Source organism: Hylobates moloch, unplaced genomic scaffold (assembly GCF_009828535.3).
Source record: "Hylobates moloch isolate HMO894 unplaced genomic scaffold, HMol_V3 SCAFFOLD_1841, whole genome shotgun sequence".
Taxonomy (NCBI): domain Eukaryota; kingdom Metazoa; phylum Chordata; class Mammalia; order Primates; family Hylobatidae; genus Hylobates; species Hylobates moloch.
Genome location: NW_026654116.1, coordinates 1 through 9,762, shown reverse-complemented (window position 1 = coordinate 9,762; position 9,762 = coordinate 1). Strand labels below are relative to the sequence as shown.

General features: G+C 39.5%; 1 long non-coding RNA gene across 2 annotated transcripts; it reads left to right on the top strand.

Annotated features, from left to right (window-relative positions):
• The first annotated feature begins 5,657 nt into the window (after positions 1 to 5,657).
• Positions 5,658 to 9,521, top strand: LOC131382712 (uncharacterized). Of its 2 annotated transcripts, none has more exons than XR_009212304.1 (3): positions 5,658 to 5,715; positions 7,087 to 7,200; positions 9,376 to 9,521. It is a non-coding gene; the product is annotated as an uncharacterized LOC131382712 (long non-coding RNA). The 2 variants fall into 2 exon arrangements; XR_009212303.1 differs by lacking the exon at positions 9,376 to 9,521 and adding an exon at positions 8,430 to 8,504.
• Positions 9,522 to 9,762: the final 241 nt, after the last annotated feature.

The following is a 9,762-nucleotide window of genomic DNA, read 5'->3' as shown; positions in this document are numbered from 1 at the left end:
AATGTAAATGGGCTAAATGCTCCAATTAAAAGACACAGACTGGCAAACTGGATAAGGAGTCAGGACCCATCAGTGTGCTTATTCAGGAAACCCATCTCACGTGCAGAGACACACATAGACTCAAAATAAAGGGATGGAGGAAGATCTATCAAGCAAATGGAAAACAAAAAAAGGCAGGGGTTGCAATCCTAGTCTCTGATAAAATAGACTTTAAACCAACAAAGATCAAAAGAGACAAAGAAGGCCATTACATAATGGTAAAGGAATCAATTCAACAAGAAGAGCTAACTATCCTAAATATATATGCACCCAACACAGGAGCACCCAGATTCAGAAAGCAAGTCCTCAGTGACCTACAAAGGGACTTAAATTCCCACACAATAATAATGGGAGACTTTAACACCCCACTGTCAACATTAGACAGATCAATGAGACAGAAAGTTAACAAGGATATCCAGGAATTGAACTCAGCTCTACACAAAGTGGACCTAATAGACATCTACAGACCTCTCCACCCCAAATCAACAGAATATACATTTTTTTCAGCACCACACCACACCTATTCCAAAATTGACCACATAGTTGGAAGTAAAGCTCTCCTCAGCAAATGCAAAAGAACAGAAATTATAACAAACTGTCTCTCAGACCACAGTGCAATCAAACTAGAACTCAGGATTAAGAAACTCACTCAAAACCGCTCAACTACATGGAAACTGAACAACCTGCTCCTGAATGACTATTGGGTACATAATGAAATGAAGGCAGAAATAAAGATGTTCTTTGAAACCAACGAGAACAAAGACACAACATACCAGAATCTCTGGGACACGTTCAAAGCAGTGTGTAGAGGGAAATTTATAGCACTAAATGCCCACAAGAGAAAGCAGGAAGGATCCAAAATTGACACTCTAACATCAAAATTAAAAGAACTAGAAAAGCAAGAGCAAACACATTCAAAAGCTAGCAGAAGGCCGGGCGCGGTGGCTCACACTTGTAATCCCAGCACTTTGGGAGGCCGAGGCGGGCGGATCACGAGGTCAGGAGATCGAGACCACGGTGAAACCCCGTCTCTACTAAAAATACAAAAAATTAGCTGGGCGTGGTGGCGGGCACCTGTAGTCCCAGCTACTCGGAGAGGTTGAGGCAGGAGAATGGCGTAAACCCGGGAGGCGGAGCTTGCAGTGAGCCGAGGTTGTGCCACTGCACTCCAGCCTGGGTGACAGAGCAAGACTCCGTCTCAAAAAAAAAAAAAGCTAGCAGAAGGCTAGAAATAATTAAAATCAGAGCAGAACTGAAGGAAATAGAGACACAAAAAACCCTTCAAAATATTAATGAATCCAGGAGCTGGTTTTGTGAAAAGATCAACAAAATTGATAGACCGCTAGCAAGACTAATAAAGAAGAAAAGAGAGAAGAATCAAATAGATGCAATAAAAAATGAAAAAGGGGATATCACCACCGATCCCACAGAAATACAATCTACCATCAGAGAATACTACAAACACCTCTATGCAAATAAACTAGAAAATCTAGAAGAAATGGATAAATTCCTCGACAAATACACCCTCCCAAGACTAAATCAGGAAGAAGTTGAATCTCTGAATAGACCAATAACAGGTTCTGAAATTATGGCAATAATCAATAGCTTACCAACCAAAAAGAGTCCGGGACCTGATGGATTCACAGCCAAATTCTACCAGAGGTACAAGGAGGAACTGGTACCATTCCTTCTGAAACTACTCCAATTGATAGAAAAAGAGGGAATCCTCCCTAACACATTTTAAGAAGCCAGCATCGTCCTGATACCAAAGCCTGGCAGAGACATAACCAAAAAAACAGAATTTCAGACCAATATCCTTGATGAACATTGATGCAAAAATCCTCAATAAAATACTGGCAAACCGAATCCAGCAGCACATCAAAAAGCTTATCCACCATGATCAAGTGGGCTTCATCCCTGGGATGCAAGGCTGATTCAACACACGCAAATCAATAAATGTAATCCAGCATATAAACAGAACCAAAGACAAAAACCACATGATTATCTCAATAGATGCAGAAAAGGCCTTTGACAAAATTCAACAACCCTTCATGCTAAAAACTCTCAATAAATTAGGTATTGATAGGACGTATCTCAAAATAATAAGAGCTATCTATGACAAACCCACAGCCAATATCATACTGAATGGGCAAAAACCGGAAGCATTCCCTCTGAAAACTGGCACAAGACAGGGATGCCCTCTCTCACCGCTCCTATTCAACATAGTGCTGGAAGTTCTGGCCAGAGCAATCAGGCAGGAGAAGGAAATAAAGGGTATTCAATTAGGAAAAGAGGAAGTCAAATTGTCCCTGTTTGCAGATGACATGATTGTATATCTAGAAAACCCCATTGCCTCAGCCCAAAATCTCCTTAAACTGATTAGCAACTTCAGCAAAGTCTCAGGATACAAAATCAATGTACAAAAATCACAAGCATTCTTGTACACCAATCACCGACAAACAGAGAGCCAAATCATGAGTGAACTCCCATTCACAATGGCTTCAAAGAGAATAAAATACCTAGGAATCCAACTTACAAGGGATGTGAAAGACCTCTTCAAGGGGAACTACAAACTACTGCTCAATGAAATCAAAGAGGATACAAACAAATGGAAGAACATTCCATGCGCATGGGTTGGAAGAACCAATATCATGAAAATGGCCATACTGCCCAAGGTCATTTATAGATTCAATGCCATCCCCATCAAGCTACCAATGACTTTCTTCACAGAATTGGAAAAAACTACTTTAAAGTTCATATGGAACCAAAAAAGAGCCTGCATCGCCAAGTCAATCCTAAGCCAAAAGAACAAAGCTGGAGGCATCACGCTACCTGACTTTAAACTATACTACAAGGCTACAGTAACCAAAACAGCATGGTACTGGTACCACAACAGAGACATAGATCAATGGAACAGAACAGAGCCCTCAGAAATAATGCCGCATATCTACAACTATCTGATTTTTGACAAACCTGAAAAAACAAGAAATGGGGAAAGGATTCCCTATTTAATAAATGGTGCTGGGAAAACTGGCTAGCCATATGTAGAAAGCTGAAACTGGATCCCTTCCTTACACCTTATACAAAAATTAATTCAAGATGGATTAAAGACTTACATGTTAGACCTAAAACCATAAAAACCCTAGAAGAAAACCTAGGCAATACCATTCAGGACATAGGCGTGGGCAAGGACTTCATGTCTAAAACACCAAAAGCAATGGCAACAAAAGCCAAAATTGACAAATGGGACCTAATTAAACTAAAGAGCTTCTGCATAGCAAAAGAAACTACCATCAGAGTGAACAGGCAACCTACAGAATGGGAGAAAATTTTTGCAACCTACTCATCTGACAAAGGGCTAATATCCAGAATCTACAATGAACTCAAACAAATTTACAAGAAAAAAACAAATAACCCCATCAAAAAGTGGGCAAAGGACATGAACAGACACTTCTCAAAAGAAGACATTTATGCAGCCAAAAAACACATGAAGAAATGCTCATCATCACTGGCCATCAGAGAAATGCAAATCAAAACCACAGTGAGATACCATCTCACACCAGTTAGAATGGCCATCATTAAAAAATCAGGAAACAACAGGTGCTGGAGAGGAGGTGGAGAAATAGGAACACTTTGACACTGTTGGTGGGACTGTAAACTAGTTCAACCATTGTGGAAGTCAGTGTGGCGATTCCTCAGGGATCTAGAACTAGAAATACCATTTGACCCAGCCATCCCATTACTGGGTATACACCCAAAGGACTATAAATCATGCTGCTATAAAGACACATGCACACGTATGTTTATTGCAGCACTATTCACAATAGCAAAGACTTGGAGCCAACCCAAATGTCCAACAACGATAGACTGGATTAAGAAAATGTGGCACACATACACCATGGAATATTATGCAGCCATAAAAAAGGATGAGTTCATGTCCTTTGTAGGGACATGGATGAAACTGGAAAACATCATTCTCAGTAAACTATCTCAAGGACAAAAAACCAAACACCGCATGTTCTCACTCATAGGTGGGAACTGAACAATCATAACACATGGACACAGGAAGGGGAACATCACACTCCGGGGACTGTTGTGGGGTTGGGGGAAGGGGGAGGGACAGCATTAGGAGATATACCTAATGCTAAATGACGAGTTAATGGGTGCAGGAAATCAACATGGCACATGGATACATATGTAACAAACCTGCACATTGTGCACATGTACCCTAAAACCTAAAGTATAATTAAAAAAAAGAAAAAAAAAAAAAAAACATGTTTGTGCATGTATACACTTGTACCAAAAAAAAAAAAAAAAAAAAAAGGTTGATTTCCTTCAGGCCATTTAGTCAGTAGCTAGTAGAGTTAAAATCTGGAGAGTGTTAGACTCCAAACCGTTGTCATTATATCATACTCCTTCCTGCTGAACTGTGACAAACAAGCACTGGTAGCGTGGGAATCAGGAGATGTTATGGGTGGACTAGCTAAAGGAACCTATTGATCGAGTTCCTGTTCATTCAAATAATGTTATAGCCTTATATGAACTATTAGACTCCCTGCCAAATCTGCTCTCAGTGCAGAGAGGCTGTCTTTCCAACAAAAACTTAAATGTATGTATTGAGCACCCATTCTGTGCCAGGCCTGGTTCTAAAGGATTTAGGATATATTAATGAACAAAACAGTTAAAGTTACTTACCTAGCAGAAGAGAAATGCAATAAATCATGAAAACAATACATAAGAATATTATATAGCAACTTAGAAACTAAAATTGTCATAAAAGGAATAAAGGAAATGATAAAGGGGATAAGAAATTATGTGTGGTGGGGTAGGTTGCACTTTAAGGCAGCCAGGTTAATATTTTTTTAAAGCACGTTTGACAAATGCTTAAGAGATGAGGCAGTAATGTAAAGATTTCTGGCAAGAGAAGAGCTAGTGCAAGGGCATTAGTGTCGGATCTTGCCTGCCAGTTGAAGGAACAAGGAAGATGATGTGGGTGGCTGGGTGGGCCAAAGGGTGGGGCAGGGAGACAAGGAGGAGGGGAAAGCTGGTGATGGTGAGCAAGCAGGTCACATAGGGCCTTCCAGGCTCTTCAGGCAGAGGCACAGACTTTAGCTTTTTCTGTAAGCAAAATAAGGAAACATTGAAGAATTCTGATCAAAGGGTGACCTGATTTTTAAGATTGCTGTGGATGCTGGGTTGAAAATAGCATGGCGAGCAAGTGAAGAAGCAGAGGAATAGCTGCAAAAAATCAGTCAATAACTGATGGTGGGTGGTCCCATAGTGGTTGCAGTGGCAGTAGTGAGAAGCAGTCAGGTTCTGCATCAATTCTGAAGGTAGAGTCAACAGGATTTTATAATGGTTGAATGTGCATTCAGAGAGCAAAAGTCAAAGACGACCCCAAGCATTTTGCCCAAGCAAATGAAAGAATGTAGTTACCAGGCCTTAGATAAAAGCTAGCTTAGGTTTTGTACTTAGCCCTTCTAAGAATTCCTCGGAAAAATTGGACTACAGTTGAATTTATAGTCCAAGGAATGTTGGTTCTCCATTAAAGTCATAGTATTGTTACTTATAATTAGTCTCCTCTAAGAAACAAATTTATTAACATATATTCTTTCCAGGAATCCCTATTCTGTGCTCCTGCTTATACAGCACTTCATTGTCTTCTACATGCAAGCAGTGAGTAAAAATGTGCTCCCTCTTAACCATGGAAGTTTAACATCAGCATCATCACACAGATTTTCATTACTACAAATCTGTCACAGCTGCCACTGTGCTTTATTTCTGTATTTTTACTGGTTACAAACATTATGGGCCATTACCTTACTACTCCAAACAATTACTAATAATGCCCTTTCACTTGCACTGCATCCTAACTTCTGCACATTACAGTGGTTCAACAACTTTGCAAGAAAATTCCCATTAGCCTTATTATTCCCAACAACTGAATATTTTATCAATCAGCTAGCCTTTCAGGATTGCCTTCTTTCTTCTTCTTCTCCACTGTTTCCCCCGACTTGAAGCATATAGGCTTTAATATCACACACAAATCCCACTTCAACTTCACCTTCCTGAGTGAATCACTATGGTTTAAGCTATATGTGTATGTGTGAGTGCTTCAGCCTGTTTGCTCCAGAGTTAATTCTTTCTGCTACTTTGGGACCATGTTCTTTGACTAAACGGAATATATTTATGAGAGGGAAGTCTTGCTCTGATCTGATGTGGTCAAATATCAACTACCAATAAAAATAATTCTTGGGCCGGGCGCGGTGGCTCACGCTTGTAATCCCAGCACTTTGGGAGGCCGAGGCGGGCGGATCACGAGGTCAGGAGATCGAAACCACAGTGAAACCCCGTCTCTACTAAAAATACAAAAAATTAGCCGGGCATGGTGGCGGGCGCCTGTAGTCCCAGCTACTCAGAGAGGCTGAGGCAGGAGAATGGCGTGAACCCGGGAGGCGGAGCTTGCAGTGAGCCGAGATAGCGCCACTGCACTCCAGCCTGAGTGACAAAGCGAGACTCTGTCTCCAAAAAAATTAAAATAAAAATAAAATTCTTTCAATTAGTCACACTAGAGAAAACTACATGTTTCTGTGAGACGTTTTCTTAATTCTTTAGAATAATATTATCAATTAAATTGATGCTATATTCTCTGTTAGACTGACTCACCATTGATTCCAGCCTTTATCTAGAGTGACTTCTTATACTACTGCAGACTCTAGAAAACTAAAGTCAATATTTCTCAGACTTCTATGTAATTAGAGTTCTAAAAGCAAGTTAGGTTCCATCAATTATATGTAGTCAAGTAAGATTTAGAGGGCAGAAGTGTGGATGAAGCCATTTTTTTGTCTCTTTTGACTATTTTCTGATGGCCAACAAGGTCAAAAATTTGTGAGGTCTTTTTCTGCAGCAGCATGCCACCATCCATTCCCCAGGGCCCTAGCTAAGAAGGAGCAATTTCAAAGGAGAAAATTTTTTCTTGACCTTGGCTTTCTGATTCTTGAACCAGAGGTATGGAATGTGTTTTTGAATTTGAACTTAATATTGCAGGGGAAGCCACAAAGGTACAGAAGAGTTCTCATGGCCTGTCAATTCTGAGGTCTTTCTGGGGACTCCTTCAAAGAACTCATTGTTCCAGCTAGGCCAACGACCCTCTAATGACTTGTGAGTACAAAATTGCCCATATTAAATCCCTGCATCCTTAAAATGGAGCAGTTTCTGTTTTCAGAACTGAATGTCAAGTAATACATGCTCATATGTGCAAAAAAGGATGTGTTCAAGGTTGTTCATTACAGTGTAGTTAGTAATAGCAAAAGATTAAGGAGAAAAAGCTTAATATTGGTAAGCAGAGGGTGGTTGAATAGATATCATTACAGCTGTAAAGAGAAAGTTGGGGTTGGTCTTGCTGTCTCAGTGTTGGCAGAGGGCTAAGAAAATTCACATATAAGTGGACCATGCAGTTCAAACTCATGTTCAAGGGTCAACTGTAATTGAATAAATGGTAATTTTCTACTCAGGGAGTAGAAAATGTCATTTTTGTCAATGCACACAAAGACCACATGTGTCTGGGTATAATAAAAGTGATAAATAAGATTCAATCTCCTAATTTAATATGGTCACGTTGGTGATACCAATAGTAATAATCTAGCTAAAATTATATGCTAGACATAGTGCTGTTCTACTTATCGCATCCTTACAAAAAAACCTATGTGACACATGATATCATCTATACATATAGAAAAATCTACATTTAGAGGTCAGGTGCGGTGGTTCATGCCTGTAATCCTAGCACTTTGGGAGGCCGACGTGGGTGGATCACAAGGTCAGGAGATCGAGACCATCCTGGCTAACATGGTGAAACCCCATCTCTACTAAAAATACAAAAAATTAGCCAGGCATGGTGGTGGGCACCTGTAGTCCCAGCTCCTCAGGAGGCTGAGGCAGGAGAATGGTGTGAACCCAGGAGGCGGAGCTTGCAGTGAGCTGAGATCACGCCACTGCACTCCAGCCTGGGTGACAGAGTGAGACTCTGTCTCAAAAAAAGAAAAGAAAAGTAAAGAAAAGAAAAGAAAAGAAAAGAAAAGAAAAGAAAAGAAAAGAAAAAAGAAAAGAAAAGAAAAGAAAAGAAAAGAAAAGAAAAGAAAAGAAAAGAAAAGAAAAATTTACATTTAGAGAAGGTAAATAATTGCCTAAGGTTGCACAGATAGCTGGTAGGTGGCAGCCCAGACTTTGTTGGATGAGAAGTTGGAACATTTAATGGCTACTTTATACTATTGTTGTCTGTATAGCAGCCACATTTTGTTTTGCTTTCATTTATATGACTTCTCTGTGCTAGAGTGACTATGCCATAGTGGATTCATAGATATTCTTTAATTCTTCAATCCATCATATAGGTAACCAATGGATAGAATCTATTTCCATGGAGATGCTTTTCTAAGAGTGAAAATGTAATCCCCACCCTTTGTCAGGTAAAAAGCCAGATTATATAAGTTCATCATAAATACACTATTTTTATACCTGGAACTTAGATCATAAATCACATCCATCTGGAAGAACAAAAGGATGGTGCATAATGGAGATAGTGTCTGCTACTCCTTTGGTGAGGCAGTATGCTGAGCCATTTGCAGGAACAGCACTCCTACTTGGGATATTGTCAGGGAAGAAAAATATAATCTAGGGCTAGCATTCTTGGCAAGAGTGCCTCAACTGAGAAGTTCCTGGGCTTCTGGATATTCTGCAATTTCAACTGAGATAGAAAGAATATGGATATTTCTTCCATTTCTGTTCATGGATGATGTAAGTCTTCACCTATTTAAAACACAGTTTACATATAGGATGCTTTCTCTGCCTTTTAAGATCTTGGAAACTCCCACATATAACAACTGTAAAACTTGGCTAAGAGAGTTGCCCACCTCCTCTCTTATCCCCCATGCACAGACACACACAACCCATGGAGCTCTCAGAAATCATCTTCATTAAAGTTTGCACTGAATAACACTGACTTTTGACTAGGAACTGACTCAGCAGTCATCAGAAAAATGTAACAACTTTCATCAAAAACACTTGCTAAAAATTAAAGCTGAACCTCACTAGATATGATGTCTCAAAGGGCAGTTACCCTATTATTGGCATCCTGCCCTCTTGCAGTTTTTCAGATTTGCAAGTAGGTGAAAGCAACAAGAGCTGTATCTGGGAAAATTCTGCCTGATTACAGGCGTCAGTCCTAGATAGGCATTTGTTTGGCAGGCTGGATGAATGTTTCTGGGGCACAAAAGTCTTGTTTGCAGGTTCCTTAACATGAAATTGATCCATTATAATTCTTGCTTACTTCCTTTTCAGGATTGCTTCAGTAATCAACATAAAATGTATAAATGAAGAGAAATTCATTACTAATTATTTCTCTTCTCAGAGGTCAGATGAATAAGTGATATGCCTTTGCAAATAAGGAAGGAAAATGATTCCCTCCACAAGATTCCATTTCTCCCCTAAACCCAAAGAAAGGTAGGTAGGAAATGCTAATTTCCTAATTCATTTTCATTCCTTTTTCTTTTTTTTTTTTTTTTTTTTTTTTTTTGCATTTGTACCTGTCAGTTCTACAAAAAAAGCTAAAAGAAGAAGCAACTAGAATGATAGGAGATGCTGAAATGGGTAAATGTGGTCACTCCCAGTGTGTAGTCAAATTGATCTTTACAATGTCAATTATGCTACATTATTCCTTTATAGAAA